Below are 20,193 nucleotides of genomic sequence, written 5' to 3' on the forward strand. Positions count from 1 at the left end.
GCATAACAGCTAGTTGCAACAGCCAATACTTCTGCATTTTCTGTTTCAAGAAAGACAATGACATCGCGGGCGAAAAGAATTCTAAATGGAGAGATGATTTCGTCCACCAAGTGGGACAAAAAGTGCGACCCCTAAGCAATTGGAAGTTCTCGCTCATCTCTCGCTGAACAAAACAGTTCGCCGCACTCTAACTAAACAGGCTTGGCCTTTATAGCGACGCTAAATGAGCCGACTTAATCGAAGGATTAGCTCTTTAGGAGGGGCTTTCTCTTGTCTTCCCATTTGTCCAAACGTTCTTCAGCTTTCTCCACCTGAAACATGGAACAAACAACCAAAGCTCCCTATTTAGATGTATTCATTCGAGTCACTTGCAAAATCGTGATGCATTCATGCATGTGGCTGTGTCACTGAACAGTCAAGTGGATGAAAGTCAGATGAGCTCAAGCCTAGTTAGTACTCCAAATAAATTTTGGCCATTTTTATTTAGATTTACGAAGCGATCTCGACTTGGACGATGAACTGCAATAAAGCAGAACCGACACTAATGCGAAACCTGAAGACGAAAGATTGCGCAGCGTCACTCCCCATATGAGCAGCGATTCAGGCGTTCTGGTAGTTGTTTGTATTGGTAGGCTAACAGTTCAAATGGCATCACCATAATGTCACTCGGAGCGGCAATGCTGACAGCTATACTGTCACTGAAGGCTGATTTTATGAAAAAGATGGTCAATCTGCGTAAGAGTTTACCTCTTTGTTCCAGTCTGCGCGGTATGTCACCCAAATTAATATCAGAGTCTGCATGGCCGTCCCGGCTAGCATCCCCGACCATATTCCCTGCAATCAAAATCAGACACCTTCTTGTATCACAATGAGTGGGCCGCTCGATTCGCTAGTTTTTCAACTGCTTAATATGAAGCACATCTAGCATGCAAAAAATGATGCTTAATGGTGAGAGAGGATTTTACCCTAGCTCCAAGGTTGAACTTAAATCCAAGGACGCAACCGATCGGAATTCCAACCAAGTAGTAACATCCGACGTTGACGTAGGCCACGAAGGCTTGCCACCCACATCCCACAGCGACCCCTTCGATTCAAAACTCCGAAGGTTATGTAATGGACATACCAGCACATGATATTCGACAGAAAGGAATGGAGAAGCAATTGACCGTATGAGAATCATCCGCTTGTATTGAGAAGCAATCGATCATATGAGAGCAAAACACCAGTCATGTGTTAGTGTCTTAAAAACAATTTCGACGTACCGGATAAAACAGGCTGAACACCATTGAGGACGAGAGTGACGGCCAAGAATGGGCAGAGTTCAGAGACGGCATCAGCCACAGACTCGCCGTCTGTGAACGCATAGCTGATCACATCCCTCAGCGCCATCACGATAACTGCTTCGACCACAGAAATTATGAAGGAGACCAAGTTCACCATCACCACTGAGAATGCTGCTGACTTTGGATGCCCTGCCCCTAGTTCATTCCCCACCCTCACACTGCTCTTACATGACACACATAATTAGTCAACCTCGAATTATCAAAGACCACAACTTTGTTTAAGACTAGACAATGATTTTTCTCTTTCTGTTTAAATATATTACAGCTCCATCTTAGCTTTTAAAAGAGATTGAAGACCTCAATGTACTATTGGAAGAGTAATGTGCATGCCTATGAATGGACTGTGACTAAATAATCTCTGATGTGCGTACATTTGACTGATTTTGCTTTCAACATTTTGTCCAAACTAGCCCGTATAATCCATATTTACCCAGGTTGTATATTCTGCAAGAATCACATAACAAAAAGTGGTACCTTGCAGCAGCATTAAACCCCACGGAGACCATGAACAACAGTCCTTGTACCGCCATGCTGCACAACCCAAAAACCAGGTGCTGCAGTCCATTTATTTTTTACATCTCAAAGCAGAAATAATCTACATAATTTCATTCAGAGAATAAATTCATCCATATCAAATAATTGCGAACGAAAAGCATAGTATAGGCAAGAAAATAGCTAAAAAAGCAAGCATCAATCAAAGTGCTATCATCCTTATGCTCTTGGTCACTAAAAAAGCTATGCACATTCATCAGTTTCTCATATCATCGAACTAAATTTCTCTAATGCTTCTCAACTATGAATTGAAATGGGGGATAAGCAAAGCTATTCAACAAGTTAATGCTTTATTCCAGCAGCAATTTTAAGGTCGAAGAAAGGCTTCTAGTTATTGGAGATAAAAGGTAAAAGACAATTAAACAGTAAAAAGTAAAGCTGATGCTCCTTTTCTCTGATCTTTTGCCACCAAGAAAACGAAGAGCTACTAATGGAACACACTTTGGCTCATGCATCCATCAAAGTGTGATGAATATATTGCTGGGGATAAACCCACATCAGTTATACAAAGGATTGGTGGTTGCTTTATAAATGTGAGGGAAAACGCTGTTTTTGAGGTGACAGAGGCCGAAGATCACCCAACATTTGAAAGCCCAGGTTAGCAACATGTCTTAATCCCACAGTCACATGGAAGATACAGGTTGTTGCTGCTCCGACATGTGTGAGGAAGCAAAGTTAGTGGTCATTATTCCCACTGTCTAGTATTCCGTCAGCAATCTTTTAGCTTCTTTATTTTCATTATATATCTCAGAAAATTCATCTCTTTAATACAGTAGAGGGAAAGTTATCGATGGTTCAGTGTATATGACAGATTACATGTCTACTCAACAGAGATATCTATTTGCACTTGTTGCCACCCACCCACTTCATCTGCACATTGCTGATTTAGTTGGGAAGGGTTTGTCCGAACCTAAGTGAGATAACAAATTCTCTTCCACATAAGACCATATCGAAACAGGGGTGTCTGACAAGCCTAATCTTACAAACGTTCAAACGTTTTGGCAATAAGGAATATGATTACATGATACAGATTAATATCCTTAATTTTACACAGTATACATGCGGGCGACCAGAATATTTGAGACAAATATCTTTCAAGGTCTTTAAGTACGGTCGACTCTGTCAGTCATATCAGTGATCCGCATACCCCGGTAACAGACAAATACAATAAGCTCACTCACCAAACGGCCAAGGAGTCGAGGGCGAGCTCGGAGTCGGGGAGCAAGCCGGCGATCAGGACCAAGATCTGGAAATACCAGGTCTCAAGGCACAGCATCACGGCCGATGCAGCCGAGAGCTTTAAGAAGTCTCACAGCCCCAAGAAGGCTTGCAAGCTGAACCCCGTCCACGTCTGCTCGCACTGGCGGCTCGTTACTATGTAAATGAACTGGGCCGCTACTATTATCCACCATGACAAGCTCAACACCAGTGACGCACCTATCACAGATCATCTCAGAGTCACCATTGAATAATTACAATAAGCATAGGAAGCGAGAAGCAAAGGTCATTCTAAGTTGGAATAGTAAGGAGTACACGTTGAGGGTTCGAAACTCCTAACCGCGTTTCGTGATTTAAGTGGGGGGTCCTGGCGGTGGGTTGCTGGGCTAATCTCCCTCGAGATATAGTCGCGGGTGTAAGACGTGCGGATCCTCGGATACAAAAAAAAAAAAAAAGGTCATTCTAAGTTGGAATAGTAAGGAGTACATGCTTCCTTTCTTCTTTGACTTCAAAAACCATTTCCTCCCTAGACGTACACAGTTCATGCTGTGTGTACGTCTATGGAGTTTGTACTGCAGGCGACTTTTAACGATGACCTTTCGAAGCTCTCGGACTGTAAATACCATATCACAGAGTGGATCTACCACGACCGATCACAGATCGTGGATCCTACATGATTCTAACAGTTCTATGAGGTGGGGCGACTAGTCTAGGAAGACAAAGTCCAAACAAACAACTACCGGCGTAGTCAATGGTTTTGGCACCATTGGCTGGAGTAACTCCTGGGTATCGTATGTTGAGGTTATTTCATATGAACCGTGAAAGGAGCTGTTGGTTAGTTTATAAATGTGAGGAAAAGTTCCGTCTCTGAGTTAGCTTTTGAAACAGTGACTGAAAACCATCCAACAGTAAATAAGTGACACTAGAGACTATGGCAATGCTACACGACAAAATTCCTGACGGGGCCGAGAAAATATTTGTGGGGATATATATATCCTTGGCTACCGTGGACATCATCGGGAACGTCATATCTCGTGGGACTCTATCCACGTTTCATGAAAAATCAAATTCTAAGGAGAATTTTTCCTGCTCTCTCTCTCTCTTTCTCAACTCACCTATCAACCCTAGGCCCAACTTGTACACAGCAAGCCAACTCAGCAGGAGGTGAACACAAAGCGTGGCCGCCGAGATGTAAGCGCTGGGCCGGACTATGCTCTGCGCCTGCAGGAACTTTTGTATCGGGAAGTTCGCGGCGTAGGCGAATATCTGCGGGATAAGGCCGTACACGTACAGTGCCGTTGCGGACGCCACTTCTGTCGATTCTCCGAGCAGGAGCAATATGGGCTTTGACAGTACGTAGATGACCGTGAGCGGGATTCCGGTGGCGGTGAGCACAACCGTTGCTCTTTGCATGTAAATGCCCAGCATGTTGTATCGGCTTGCCCCGTAAGCTTGGCCGCATAGTGTCTCGGCCGCGCTTCCCATGCCTAGCTGTTCAAGAAAAAAAGGCCAATGCTAGGTTATTAAGATTGGTCTATAAAACTAGATTATGTTGAGTAATGAGTTAGACTCTAAAGATAAATGAGTTTTCCGGCATGGAGCCAATGAAATTTCTAACCTAGTTGAGGAAACATGCCAAAGAGGTTTTGGTCAACAAATATAGTAAGTAATCAGTAACGAGGTAGTTTTTGGAATGAATAAAGATATTTCTTCGTTTTTCAAACAAAACAAAAAGATGAAATTCTAAATGTTTGAGTTGACCGCTTGACCTGCGTCCGTAGAAAGAAGACGTGTTATTGATGGAAGTTTAAAACTTCATCTGGATGTATTGCAACTCCTATAGGACATTAGAATTAAAAAAGAATCAAGGTTTTTCCTTAGCATTTTGGAAATGAAACGAAACTTAGGTTAAAGAGTCATTGTTGCATCAAAAAATTCCAAGTACTTATTTGTAGAAATTGATTTAGCTATTGGCATAAAAGGAAGTGGCTGGAAAATTTGGATCCTTTGTAAGTTCTAAGATAGTTGCTCGTGCTCGAGAGAGAGAGAGAGAGAGAGAGAGAGAGAGAGAGAGAGAGAGAGAGAGAGAGAGAGAGAGAGAGAGAGAGAGAGAGAGAGAGAGAGAGAGAGAGAGAGAGAGAGAGAGAGAGAGAGAGGTGGGTTATAGCCACACCAACCATAAGGCCATAGGCAAACAGTTGGATGCCACTGCCACCGAGAGCAGTGGCGGCAAGCTCGAGGTTCCCGAGGTGGCCGGCAAAGATGCGCGTCGAGAGAGAAATCAAGTTGTTGATCAGGTAGACCATAACCGCAGGGGCAGCCAAGAGGAACAACAGCTTGAGTTCTATCCAAGTAGCCAACCGGAGGCGATTGAAATAAGTCAACTCCATGTTCGTGAGCGCGGTCTCCAACTTAGAGTCCACCTTGTGTGACGAGGGAGATGCGGCCGCCGGTCTTTCCTCCTCGGACGGTGGCGAAAGCAGCGGCTCTGTGGGATTGTGTTGCTGATCTCCGGACTCCATGGCTTTGGCAAGCGTTGGTGGGTGCTACCGCTGATACCTGCTAGATTTGAGAGTCTTGTTGGTACTTGGAAGCTTGGCCTAAGTGATGCTTATAGTTAATTAAGCAACCAATTGCATCTAGCACCAGATTTTAGGTTAATCATGCAATTCCCCGCCTTTTTTAATTACTCTTAGTGTCGTTGACTTTGACATTACATCGATAGTGACGGTGGTAAAACACGCTGTTCGAAAAGTAAAACTACGGATTCATTCGCAGAAGATGCATTTATTGCCCTCTTGAAAACCTCATTTGCAAGAGTCATGACAAACATTGAACAAACTCTACTGTGGTCATACACAATTATTAAAAAATAGTTTGGCGTTTTCTCATCTCTACTATCCAAAGTTACCTTTTCTAGACTCACACCCAAATACTTTCATTGTACTTCATTCCCACAATTTGCAAGGAGGGTGATCGATTTAGGGTAGCATCGGGAACTGCCCGCTAAGGACAGATTCCACAAAATGGGAGCTGAGAACCGCCAATTGATTTCATGGACTTACCTTGGAACTGGACCACCTAGCACCAACTGAAAAGGATGTCCCTGATCGTGTCCAACTCCATAGCTCCTCACCTTCACCGTCAGATTCCATGACCGTTTTGAATACCTTGCTTGATGAATTGAACAGGAGTATACTATCCATGTACATGCCATGTGCAGCGAGGCAAATAGTGAAAAAAGACTGCCCTAGCATCAATGGCTCACCTGCTCTGGCATCAATAATTCTTTGCAGCCCTCAATCTTCTCTCTTTAGCATATATACTCATTTTAAGGGGCGAGGACTTCATGGTCATGGTCTACATTGTATACCACTGTAGCTGGAGTCTAGAGAGGGATTGAGGAGTGAGGACTTACAGGAGAGGGAGGCAAGGTGAATGCTGATTGAGAGGCGAGAGAGAGATCAGCTAACTCACTAATAGGCGAGATGACTGCGGACCGAGAGGCGAGAGAGAGCTCAATTGACTCATTGAGAGGCGAGATGATGGACCGAGGGGCGATAGAGAGCTCGGCTGGTGCGAGGGACGGATGCGACCACAGACGAGATTGAGATGTGGAGAGAGGAGAGACGGGGAGAAATGAGACGGAGAGAGTTGAGAGACTAGGGTTTTCGCCTCGGGAGAACCGAGGTGAGGTGAGTGAGAGAGATCAAATTAAAAAAAAAATTGTATATATAAATCGGTGCGGTTCGGGTTGTTTGGGTGGGTGGTAACCACACGGAACCGAGAACTGGACCGGTACTCAATGATTCTAGTAAATTGAAATTGGGAATCGCCAAAACCGGTCGGTTCTCAATTCATTTGCACACCCCTAATATGTGCCATTGTTTTTTTTTTTTTTTTTTTTTTCATATTTTTCAATAATTTATCAATAAGGATTTGTTGCTCTCACCAATTTGTCACTTAGTACTATGTTCTTTCATCCAAAACACTACTTAAATGTGAGAAAATAACACAAACGGACCATGAATTTTGGCCCAATATTTAATATGGTCACTAAACTTTTAATTTATTCAACGTGGTCCATGAACTTTAACCTAACTTTTAGCATGTTCAATAATGTCCCTAATTATTTTTGTACATGTTCAATTTAGTCTTTGGATTATAAAAAAAAGTTTAATATTGTCCATATAATCCAGGGACTAAATTGAATATGTGTCAAAAGCTTAGGGACTGTATTAAACAAATTAAAAGTTTATAGACGACATTGCACATTAGGCTAAAGTTTAAGTACTACATTGAACAAATTAAAAGTTTAGGGAGCATATTGTACGTTGGGTCAAAGTTGACGGACCGGACATCCGCCAAAAAAAAGCTTAAGGAAATTACTTTTGATGCTGGTATTCATTTTCCATCTCTAGATTCCAATTAATAGTTTCTTGGCCTAAGATTTTTTTTTTGGTCAAAAGAAAGGTGTCATTTATATATCATAATAGTAGTTCGAGATTTACATCTTCCAAGTTTAGTAAATTTCAAATAACTTCTGAATAAAGCAAAAGCCGGAAAGTAAATAATAAAGCACAATCTGTAACTAGAAGCACACTCTTATTCCTCCCGAACAAATCTGTTTTTGTAAAACTTAGGCAATCAATCCCAAATTCAATGATGAGCACACGCCAAGTTCTCCCACTCCATTTGTAACTGCTTGAGGTGTGCACCTAAGTTCAATGTCCTCATCACCATTACCATGCATAGATAATAATATCAATATGTTGAAAGAACACATATCAAATACTTGTAGGAAATTCTCGGATCTATATCTAGATCTAGTTTGAGAGAGTAAAGTCCACAAATCTTGACCTATATCTAAATCAAGAGAGGAAAGTAGCATAATTTCGGAGAGGTTATGGAGTCATGTCATGAGCATTCTCCTCGACGACTGTTGACTGGACGGATGGCCGAACTGATCTGCACATTCGCCCAAGATTTAGCTTTACAAATCACACACGTAGAATGAAAACTTCACAGAGGAAAGTTGAACCATGAAGGGAAAGGGAGAAAGGAGGGAAGGAAGGAGAGAGAAAGGTCCTTCTCTCTTCCTCAAAGACAGCTTGGCGGCGTTTTTTCAAGAAAAGTGAGAGGAAACCCTAGCGGAGGAAAGGGGAGAATCGGAAATTCCTGGCTTATGTTGAAAAACACACATTTTATGGAGAAAACGCACGTCTTCCCATCTTTGGCATTGGAAACATGAGCTGTTTAATCTTTTGGTTCCAAATCGACAATGCTAAAGATGTTAAATTTCTCTATTTTGAATCTTTGATTTAGTTTTCCTTTGATTAGCCAATGCTAATAATATATGTCCCTTCGCAATAACTTTCATGCTAACAGTCATTCATCCCAATGTTGCTAAAACCAGTTACCTAAAAAGTTCTTTAAACAAACATGTTTAGAAGAAGACAACCTCGCGTAATTGAAGCACGCTAGTGAAAGGATCGAGAGAATGCGTTTGTTGCGTAGGTTGGTTGATGTACATATCAATTAACGTATTATTAAATATTATCCACATTAGAGTTGGACACGCCATGTAGGACCGTTGGCATCCACATCTGCGTTTTCTGGTTAAAATTGGCCGGATGGACTCAATTAACAAAGCATGAAAATATTTAGGACTCAATTGATAAAATTAAAAATTTTAGGATTGAATTGGTAAAAATACAATGAATTTAGGACTTTTTGGATAATTTTCATTTGGGAACTTTAGCAGACGAAACCACGGTGTCTGCTCATCATAGACGAGGTTTAGAAGGGTCAAAGGCTGGTCTTTGGCTTTGAAATATTGTCCGACCTGATTTTGAGATGGAGAGGTTGGTTGAGATTCATCAAAGTGCATATGAAATTCATACAGTAGTACTAAGATGTTTCCCAAACTTAGTTAGAATTCGAATTGCTGGTGGAATTAATGGCTTGAAAATAGAGTTTGCTCGATACTTAAGTATTGTGATCCATGATGATAAAAATCGCTACCGAGTCATAAACATTTTTTTCTTTTTTTCTCATGTTTATTTATTTATTTAGAAGTAATGGATATATGAAGACTGGAAGCTGAAGATAGTCAACCGATGGGTAGGCTTTGAAAGTTAGACAACCATTTTCCCAAATATGCGAAAAGAAAGAGAAAAAAAAAATCTGGCGGGCAACTCCAACCGGGAGACTGGTGAGTTAATCGATTCTCTGAATTTCGTGCATGTTGCAGTGCTTTAAATGTGAACTTCGGACTTTGTCACCCAATGGAATCATGAATAGTGAAAAACATTAGTCATTTTGCAAGGGTTTTATATTAAAAATGCTCTTATGAGGACATTGATTTATTAAGTTAATTTATATAAAGATAAATTTACAACTTTCCTCTAGTTTACTATGATAGGTTTAATCTCATGATATATATAACTATAGTCATGGAAATAGACCATTTATTTATTAAGTATATTTAAGGGTTTTTTTTTTCCAGATGATTTACTATATGATATTTTCTACGTGGACCACACATGCATGGACCCATAAAGAAGGCGCTTTGTAACAAACTTATAGAAAAGGAAAAAAAAATGAAAATTTGTAAATAAGGGTTTGATATGATCTCACTTTTTCAAATAAGGACATGAAATTGATTTTATTTTAAGCAACGATTTGAAGTGCTCAAATTGTCTCAAAGAAGAACCTGACCAAAATGAATTTTTGTTGTTTATTTTTCTGCATTTTTTCAGTTTTTCCTTTTCCTTTTGCCTTTCCTTTTTCCTTTTTTCTTTTTTCCTTCCCTCCCCAACCATCGCCAGCCTCAGGCATGAGCGAGGGCAACCCTTGCTTGGGCTGGCATCGGGTGACGCCTGCAAGGGTGAGGGCAACCCTCGTTAGATCGGGCAAGGAAGGGGAGAGGAAAAAGAAAAAAAGAAAAGAAAAGGAAAAGATAAAAACATCAAAATAAAAAATTCAATAAAGTAAAAAGACGAAAATGCTCTTCGATTAGGCTCTTTTCTTTGAAACAATAAGGGCACTTCGGACTTTTATTTGAGAAAATAAAGACATTTCATGCCTTTATTAGGAATTTCCTCTAAAAAATTGAAAAATGGGTTCTTTCCTTTTGATCATGCAGGGAAAATTGTCCAAAATTCCTATATCTATGTATACTGATCGAGGAGGATCATTGAATGCTTCCATATATACTGGTGGTTATCTAAGTAGCACCGACACCGATACGCGACACGCGACACGACACGACACGACACGACACATCGACACGTCATTTTTAAAAAATAAAAATTTTCGACACGTTAAGGACACGTCGTATATTATATATATAAAATAAATTATTATTTTATGATTTTTTTTATAAAAATAGAGAATTTACAAAAAATGCCTTTATAATAAAGAAAAATTTTCTACCGTAAATACTGTCCCAATTTAAACTAAGCCAGTCTAGGAAATGAAATAAAAAAAAAAAAAAACAAGTCACTTGAATTGATTGCTTCGATTAGACCACTCAATACCCCATACCCTCTGTCCTCTATCTTGCTTTTTCCCACGCTCTCTCTCCCCTCTCTCCCTTTACTTTTTCAAAAAAATTCACACACTTTCCCACGCTCTCTCTCCTCGCTCGTCTCTTCCCCAGGCTCTCTGTTCTCTCTCTTCTTGCCAAGTGAACGAAGCAAGGACAACCACCGTGATTTTGGTTGCCTCGTTTCTCCTCCGACGCTATCTCCGCCGCTGGTTCGCTCTCTTCTCCGGCGCACACAAAACCCATTCGTTACTCAGATGCTCGCTGCTCGCTCTAGCGTTGGCTCGCTCGCTGCCTCCCTTCTTCTAGATCCGTAGTCTTCTCGCCCTCCTCCATCACCGTCGCTGGCTCTCTAGACATCCTCCTCCCCCTCTCCTTCTGATCTCATAATTTCAGATCTACGTTTTGCCCGCTCTCCTTCCTCACCGACTCGCGCGTCCGTGGCGTGTCCCTGGCGCTGACCAGTGTCGGATCTCGGACACGCGTTGACCGCGTGTCGAACGCGTGTCGGAGAGTGTGGGCGCGTGTCCGTATCCGACACGTGTCCGACACGTGTCCGACACTGACGCGCCGAGGGGATCGTCTTGTCGGTGCTTCATAGGTGGTTATTCGCGCATAAGAAAATCTCCTAACGTGTCGTTAGTAATTATTCCCGAAGACTTCGTTAAAAAGCTTGTAGCGTATACTCATTAAATATACGATCGATTTTCAAAACTATAGTTGTACTTATATATATAACATGAGATTCTACCTATCGTAGTTAACAAGAGGAAAGTTGTAAATTTATCCTTATTTTTCTCACTCATTGTTTGATGCACCAGAAGCTGCGCCGAGGAAGCTTTGGGAATGTTGAATGGAGCCCAGCCGGGAGGACAAAGCATTCGGCTTTCATGGGGCCGGAGTCCTGCAAACAAACAGGTTTGTATATTCGTTTGGGTGACTTGCAAATGTGTCAGTCAATTTTAGAAAAATCTTACAATCTTGTGTTTGTTTTTTAGCCCCGGTCAGATTCGAACCTTACAATCATTTGTGGGGGTCAAATAAATAAAAAAAAGAATAAAACAAGAAAAAGAAAAACAAAAGAAAGAAAAGTCAAAAAGAGCGAAGAAAAGACAACAGAACAAAAAAAAGAAAAGGTGGGTTTCTTTTTGGTTCGTACCCAGTAGCCGAGAGAAAGAGAACAGGAGAGAGAGAGAGAGAGAGCGCACCGAGAGGTGCGCGAGGGAGAAGGAAAAAAAGAGGGAGCACGGCTTTGCGGTCTAGATTCGAAGGCCAAATGTCATCGAAATTGGCTCAATTTTTTGCATATTGCTCATGAGACCGAAAGTTACGAGTTGATCGATTTCGTTCATTGAAATTCTTCTTCAAACTCTCCAATCGTGATTAAGGTTTTCTTTCCCTTTTTGTATTATTTCATCTTTGTGGTGAGGAAATGCTCTTGTATTTTTGACGTCGAGCCTCTAGTGTGTGATTAGAGAGTAGCTCTTTTGTGTACATATTATTTGTAGTAATTAGTGAAAGTTTCCGAGCCGTCCATGATTTTTTTCCGTTTTTGGTTTTCCACGTAAATCTCGGTGTATTGTCTCCTTATCATTCCGGTATCATATTTACTAATTGTGAGTTTATATTGTTGGATATATTGTTAGTTGTTGCTGGAGTTAAGTCGATTGTAGTCGGTTTAGTCTTGAAGGAGATTTTGATCATGGATTGGCTTAGTTTATCGCGAAGTGCTGCCTGTTTCTCCCCAACAAAGTGATATCAAAGCTTGTGTTGAGATTTAGTGTTAAATGGAGGAATCGAGTGGCAACATGTTTAAGTTAAATGCCTCTAATTACTCCATATGGAATCTTCGGATGGAAGACATGTAATATTGTAAAGATTTGTATGATCTCGTCGATGGTGATGAGTCTCAAGTAGATACAGAATACAAAAAGTGGGAGCGAATGAATCGAAAAATAGTTGGTTTTATCCGATAATGGGTTGATGATAGTATGTTTTATCATGTTGCTCAATAAACAAAGGCGGATACTTTGTGGAAGAAACGACAAGTGTAAGGGACCGTCCTTAATTAGATCACTCTGATACTACAATGTAAGGGACCAACCTTAGTCCGTGCTCTCCGATTGGGTTCTCGTTTAATCTGATGATATATAATATAGGGCGCATGCGGAAGATTGAAATAAAACACAAGTGCATGCAAAAACAAAAGGCAAGCACGACGCCTAATGGATACGACCTCATTAGGTTCCCCTAACCTGTAGCGCGCACACTAGTTTATATATAACCTTCATTTTAAGACAAACAAGTATACTGGAAGACAACACAAATATAGCAACTCTGCGTCTATAATCACGAATCCACTATCTGGTAGCGGCACCACCACGCATGTCCATGGGTGTTACTTCTCACCGCCATCCTCGTTGGCTAGCTTATCTGAAAAAGGTTAGTCCAACGAGTATGAGTTGAAAGCTCCGCGAGTACATTTCTAATATGCCAATGATCGGAAATATCAATCTTTGAATAGGCAAGTCATATTTGCATTCAGCCATACACAAGTAAACCAAGACCCATTCAAGCAACCTTCACTTCATCGCTTGCGAAGCCACTAAAGATAACGAGCTTAAAGCCAAGCATTCATTCTCCCAACCGAAGTACGGTTCACCTAAAGTCTATTGAAGCTAAAGCCTTCACAAACAGCCTTGAGTTCACTCCTAGGACTCTTGGCCACCCACTCCCTTGCCATTAGTCCATAAGTTGACATTCTTTATATTAAATTTTAACACCAATTCAGCAATTCTAGAGTTAGACGACCACCATCTATGCTATATCAAGGACATACAGGCCATTGCAACTATCATCATTCCCGTGTAAGGCCATTTCCAAACTTAACTTACAACCCACGCATGATCCGTAGCCGATCTTATCTAATTGAATTCATTTTCAATCTACCCATTATTCAAAGATGACTCTTTAAGTTGAAAATACGATATGCAAATCAGTTTCGAGACTCCATTGCGTGTTCAAACCACCGATACTGAACACCAAGCACGACCGACCACTCTTGGCTGTTCACATCCCATGATTGGTTCCGAAATTTCATCAATCCGAACTCAAGGACGTCAATCTTACTAACAATTAAGACATGCAAGCATAATCAACAACCAGCAATTGATGAATTAGAAAATCTACTCGCATCAATTCCTCGTCCGAAATGACCACGAAGCCATCGCCTCACCGTAACTGTTCTCGAGCTTCACCTCCCTTCTTCTTATGCCGCAAAACGAACGAGAGAGTGATGGGAGGTTGAGAGATTGAGAGACCATCAAAGCAAGAGAGAGAACATGAGAGAGTCGGGGCATGAGGAATAAGGAGGAAAGAAACGGTTGGGGGGGCAGCTCCATGGGGGACGAGTGGCAAGGGGAATAAACGTGTAGGACAAGTATCAAGGGATGGCTAATAAAAAGGGTTTGCGGTTCAATCGCGAAGCAAATTCGCATCAGACCGGTCATGCATTCTAACACTTAATCTAATAATCAGCAATGGTCTAATAATACCACGCCCGAACTTCTACGCTATTCCATTCGTTAACTTATTCAATCTGATAGAAATTTAGGTCGTCACAACAAGATCTCTATAAGAGAAGAACCTCATAAAATAAAGCACTTCTAGTTAAAATACTTGTGAGTTTGAGATACAAGGAGTGAAGTAGCACGTTGGAGCACTTGAGTGAATTTCAAGATGTTGTAAACCAATTGACAAATCTTGAGATTGACCTTGGTGATGAATTACAATCATGTTTATTGCTTGGTACTCTTCTCGATAGTTAGCACACCTTGGTTGTGGCATTAAATAATTCGACTCCTTTTGGTATGTTTTCCATAAGCATGGTTAAAGAAAGCTTGTTCAATGAAGAAACAAGGATAAAAGACTTGAATTACACTTCTAGATCGGAGGCTCTTGTCATGAAAAATGGGGCGAGAACTCAATCAAGAAAGTTTCGGAGTAATGATAGGGGCAAGTCAAGAGGAAGGTCGAAATCAAGGCCGAGGAGGAGTGTGAAGTGTTACAATTGTGGCACGATGGGACATTATGCCAAAGAGTGTTGGCTACAAAAGAGAGATAAATCCCAAAATAGAAATGGAGATAGAAAAAAAGAAGAGAAACAGGTTACAACGGCGGTTGCATCTGATGGCAATATTTTGTTCATTTATAACGATGGTTGTGTAAACTTTACATGCTAAGACTCTAGCTGGGTTGTTGATTCTGCAGCTTCTTTTCATGTCACGTCACGGCGTAACTACTTTACATATTATCGCATCGGTGATTTGGTTGTGTTAGGATGAGAAATAGCAGTGTTTCCAAGGTTATCGACATGGAAGATGTTTATTTGGAGACCGATGTTAATTTGCTTCTGAAAAATGTGAGACATGTTCCGGACATTCGACTTCACTTGATCTCGATAGGTGCCTTCAATGATGATGGCTACGGCAATTCCTTCTATGATGATAAAGGTAAATTAACTAAAGACTCTATGGTAGTGGCAAATGGCAAGAAGACATGCACTCTTTACACCATAGAAGCGAAGTTGATCGGAGAAGAGGTAAATGCAGTGGAGTAGTCCTCGGTTGACTTATGGCATATGAGACTTGGTCATTTTAGCGAGAAAGGGCTTGAGACTCTTGCTAGAAAGAATCTTCCACCATTGAAGGAGAGAAACTTGACGGAATGTACGCATTGCCTAATGGGTAAGAAAATAGATTCTCATTCCATAGTTAATTCCACATACAAAGTTAAATGTACTTGATTTAATTCACATTGATTTTTTTTTGCATGGATACAAGAATACTTGGTGGTGCATTATACTTTGTGACATTTATTGATGATTGCTCTAGAAAGTGTGGGCTATCGCTTTGAAATCTAAAGAACAGGTGCTTACGGCTTTCAAACAATTTCATGTCAATGTTGAAAGGAAATCGGGAAGAAGCTAAAATGTGTTTGATTTGACAACAATGGTAAATATATAGGCCTGTTTGAGTACTATTATAGGGATTCTAGTATCAAGCTTAAGAAAACTATTCCGAAGACACCATAATAGAATGAAGTAGCGGAGAGAATGAACCTGACAATAAATGATCGGATTCGGTGTATGCTCTCTTATGTGAGATTGCCTAAGTCATTTTGGGGTGAAGCAATGAGAACAACAATGGGCTTAATAAACTTTTCTCCATTAGTTCCTCTGAAGGGGGTGTTCCACAAAGATTATGGAGTGAGAAATATGTTTCGTACAGCTATTTGAAAGTGTTCGGTTGCTGAAAATTTGTGCATGTTCCGAGAGATGAAAGCTCCAAACTTGATGAAAAATATAAACAATATATCTTCTTGGTTATGGATATAAAGAGCTTGGCTACAGGTTAGGAGATCCAGCAACAAAGAAAGTCATTAGAAGCTAAGATGTGGTGTCTTTTGAGCATCTAACCATTAAAGATATCGGCAAGCTAGGGAAGTCAAAAAAATGTAGCTCAACACACTGTTAGTTTTAGCCCAAATCCTCCTATTGTATTGGGCGAAAATCATGGGGGAGAAGTCCATGAAAATTATAAAGATGGTGGGTCACAAAATGTTGATTCTTCGGTTGAGACAGATGACATAGTTGAGTCGGAATAATCATTTGAGCAATAGCGACCGGTTGAGCCAATTGAGCAAGAATAGCCGATCCTACCTCAAGTTACAAGATCGAAAAGAGAACGTAGACCCTCATAGAAACATAAACCGCATGAGTATGTGTTACTCATTGATGCAGGATATTTAAAAATTTGTGAAAAGGCTGTGTTATGTGATCAAAAGAATGAGTGGCATGAAGCTATGCAAGGGGAGCTAAAATCTTTGCATGAGAACCACACATTTGAATTAGTGAAGTTGCCTAAGGGGAATAGAATGCTCACAAAAAAATGGGTGTACGGGTTAAAGACCGAAGAAAATAGTTTCAACCACAATATAGGGCTAGGCTTGTTGTGAATGGCTTTCATCAAAAGAAGGGAATTGACCTTAAAGAGATCTTCTCACCGGTTGTAAGAATACCTTCTATTCGAGTTGTTCTTGGGCTGGCCGCGCTTTTGAATTTAAAAATTGAACAGTTTGATATAAAGATAGCTTTTCTTCACGGAGACTTAGAAAAAAAAATATACATGGAGCTACTGGAAGGTTTTAAAGTTGAAGGCAATGAGCATCTTGTATGCAAGTTAAGGAAATGTCTACATGGTCTCAAGCAAGTGCCAAAATAGTAGTACATGATGTTTGATTCATTCATGAAAATTCATGAATATGGTAAGACTAACTTTGATTCTTGTGTCTTTATGAAAAGATTTTCAGATGATGATTTTATTGTTCTCCTACTTTATGTGGATGACATGTTGATAGTTGGATACGATGCTAACAAAATCAAGAGCTTGAAAAATGAGTTGAGTAAAGCTTTTGCGATGAAGGATCTAAGGCCGGCTATGCAAATCCTTGATATGAGGATTACTTGTGATAGGAAGAACAATAAACTTTGGCTATCTCAAGAAAAGTACATTGAAAAGGTGTTGGAAAGATTCAACAAGAGCACATGTAAACTGGTAAGTACTCCTTTTGCTGGTCACTTTAAATTGAGTAGTAATGAGTGTCCTACGAGTAAGAAAGAGAAGGAAGAGATGATGAAAATTCCTTATGCATCCGCTATGGATAGTTTGATGTTTGCCATGGTTTGTACAAGACTGGATATTGCTCATGCAGTTGGTGTTGTGAGTAGGTTTCTTTCAAATCTAGTTAAAGAGTATTGGCGCGTCATGAAATGGATTTTGCGGCATCTTAGAGGCACTTCTAGATTCTGCTTGTGTTATGAAAATGGAAAGCCCGAGTTGAGTGGATATTCGGATTCCGATTATGTCGGTGACATGGATTCTCGAAAGTCCACATCGGGTTATATTATGGCTTTTGCAATCGGAGCGGTTTCATGGCAATCAAGATTGTAAAAATCTGTTGCTTTTTCTACGATTGAGTGGAGTATATCGCTATCACCGAAAGAGGTAAGGAATTCTTGTGGATGCATAAATTTCTACAAGAGTTAGGCTTGAAGCAAGATAAGTTTGTTCTATATTGTAATAGCACGAGTTCTATTTATCTTTGCAAAAATCTAATGTTACATTTAAGATCGAAGCATATTGATGTGAAGTATCATTGGGTTTGAGAGAAGTTAGAAGATAAGCTTTTTTTTACTTGAGAAAGTTCATGCTGACGACGATTGATCCTACATGATGATCAAAACTTGCCCATTGTGAAACTTGATTATTGTAGAAACAACGCAGACATGGTGAAACTTCCCACATGAGGCGGAGGGGGAGATCTATTGGCTGGGTCCGCCTCATTTATGGGGCCCATCTAACAAATAAAAGAAACAAAAAAATAATACAAGAAAAATAAAAATAAAAGAAAGAAGAAAAGACAATAGAAAAAAAGAAGAAAAAGTGTGCTGTCTTTTTGGTTCATGCCCAGTAATCAAGAGAAAGAGGATAGGGGGGAGAGAGTGCACCGAGAGATGCGTGAGGGAGAAGAAGAAAGAGGGAGCGGGACTTTGCAGTCCCGATTCGAAAGCCAAACGTTATCGACATTAACTCAAATTTTAGTTTGTTGTTCATGAGACCGAGTGTTACGAATTGATCGGTTTTGTCCGTTGAGATTCTTCTTCGAGTTCTTTGATCGCGGTTAGGATTTTCTTCCCCATTTTGTATTGTTCCACATTTGTGGTGAGGAAATGCTATTATATTCTTGATGTTGAGCCTCTAGTGTGTGATTAGAGAGTAATCGTTTGTGTACCTACTATTCGTGATGATTAGTAGAAGTTTTTTGTCCGTCTGTGGTTTTTTCCCATTTTGGGTTTTCCACGTAAATTTTGGTGTATTGTCTCCTTATCATTCCTGTATCATATTTACTTTTTGTGATTTTATATTGCTAGATATGTTATTGGTTATTGCTAGAGTTAAGTCGATTGTGGTCGATTTAGTCTCAAGGGAGATTTTGATTTTAGATTGGCTTAGTTTGTAGCGAAGTGTTGTCTGTTTCTCCCCAGCACCGCTGGTTATGAAAACTATGAATACGATGCAGCTCGGCAAGATTCTAACATGTAGATGTGCAAATTATCAGCATCAGCATCAACAGTAACAATTAGGTTATAGTTGAGAGTTTGACAAATCTCGGGGTATTGTGTCATTGTAAGCTGCGTACCTCTCTACCTTCTCTCTTTCTTGCCTATTGCGATTCTTCTTTAATTTGTCGTCTTAGAATTTGCACGCACTGTCATAAAACCTTTGAGTCTTTTGTCCAAATATCTCATATGTTGTCATGCTTTCTTTTTGTATTCTTGATGCCTTCTTTGCTCCTCGGGTATTCCCCGTAATATCATGTTTTAGATGTGACATTACTGCAGGTGACCAAATTAATAGAGTGGCGTGTTCATCTTTTTGTTGAGAGTATGAATCTCCTTTGACAAATGTGTGTTTGTGAGGGGTATCTCGTCCATGAAGTGAAGTGCCGAACCCATTCCCCTTTTAGATCGACATTTGATTTGTTGGTTGAAACCACAAACTACGTTTGTTTGGTCTCTGTGCTCGTGTCATCAGTGGCATAGGCTAACTTAGTGATTTCATGATGACTCTTTACTTTGTTGTATTGTTGATGTTATCGTCAAAATGGTTTGTGCATTCCAACTAGATAAGAGTAGGGAGAGTATGGTCTGTTCCCAACTAAAATAAGTCACGCCATCTTATATCAAGTCATTCTCTCTTGTTATGTCTCTTAGTTGATATAGGATAATATAGAGACAATAAAAGAAAGAATAACTTACTATAAACTTATTGAGAGAATTACTTATAACAAGTCATTTTCTCTATTATGTGTCTCCTGGTCGATGTGTGGTACAATAAAAGTGTTCCACATCGAACATAAGACACAATGAGAGAGAATAACTTGCTATAAGTATTTGGCCCTATTTATCATTCTTGCCAAGCTAAGGTCTAGTATCCTTTTTTTTCATAAAAAAAAAAAAAATCGAAGGATAAACGAAGAATGCTAAATTAAGTTTATGGTTTTATTTAAGAAATGACATAAATAAAAAGATATAGGTGATCCGGGTGGTCCGATTCCTTAAGGAAACCGAACCGATCGTAACCGGTTCCAATTTTATGGAATTGAGAATTGGACTAAAGTCTCAACGAACCAGACCAACCTGGCATGTCCAATCCGGACGGTCCATTATACTCAGCCCTAGGTACCAATAAAGGTTCGGATTTGGTTTGTGGATATTATGTTGATTTCGGAGGAGAAGCATCTTGAGAACAACCTGGTGGCATGGTATGCTAACTTGAAGGAAGAGTAATTGCTACGTGGCACGTGCCGAGATGTTGGAAAAACGAATTATATTGGTAAATAATAAGTGTATAAAACTACGAGCGCATTGACACAATAACCATTCGTTCACTAGATTGCAATAAAACCCAA

The 20,193-nt window shown here is 40.2% G+C and overlaps 1 pseudogene; it reads right to left on the minus strand.

The window, feature by feature from the left end:
- Positions 1 to 201: 201 nt before the first annotated feature.
- LOC115743001 lies at positions 202 to 5,635 on the minus strand (annotated as a pseudogene).
- Positions 5,636 to 20,193: the final 14,558 nt, after the last annotated feature.

The sequence above is a fragment of the Rhodamnia argentea genome, chromosome 9 (genome assembly GCF_020921035.1).
Source record: "Rhodamnia argentea isolate NSW1041297 chromosome 9, ASM2092103v1, whole genome shotgun sequence".
NCBI lineage: Eukaryota > Viridiplantae > Streptophyta > Magnoliopsida > Myrtales > Myrtaceae > Rhodamnia > Rhodamnia argentea.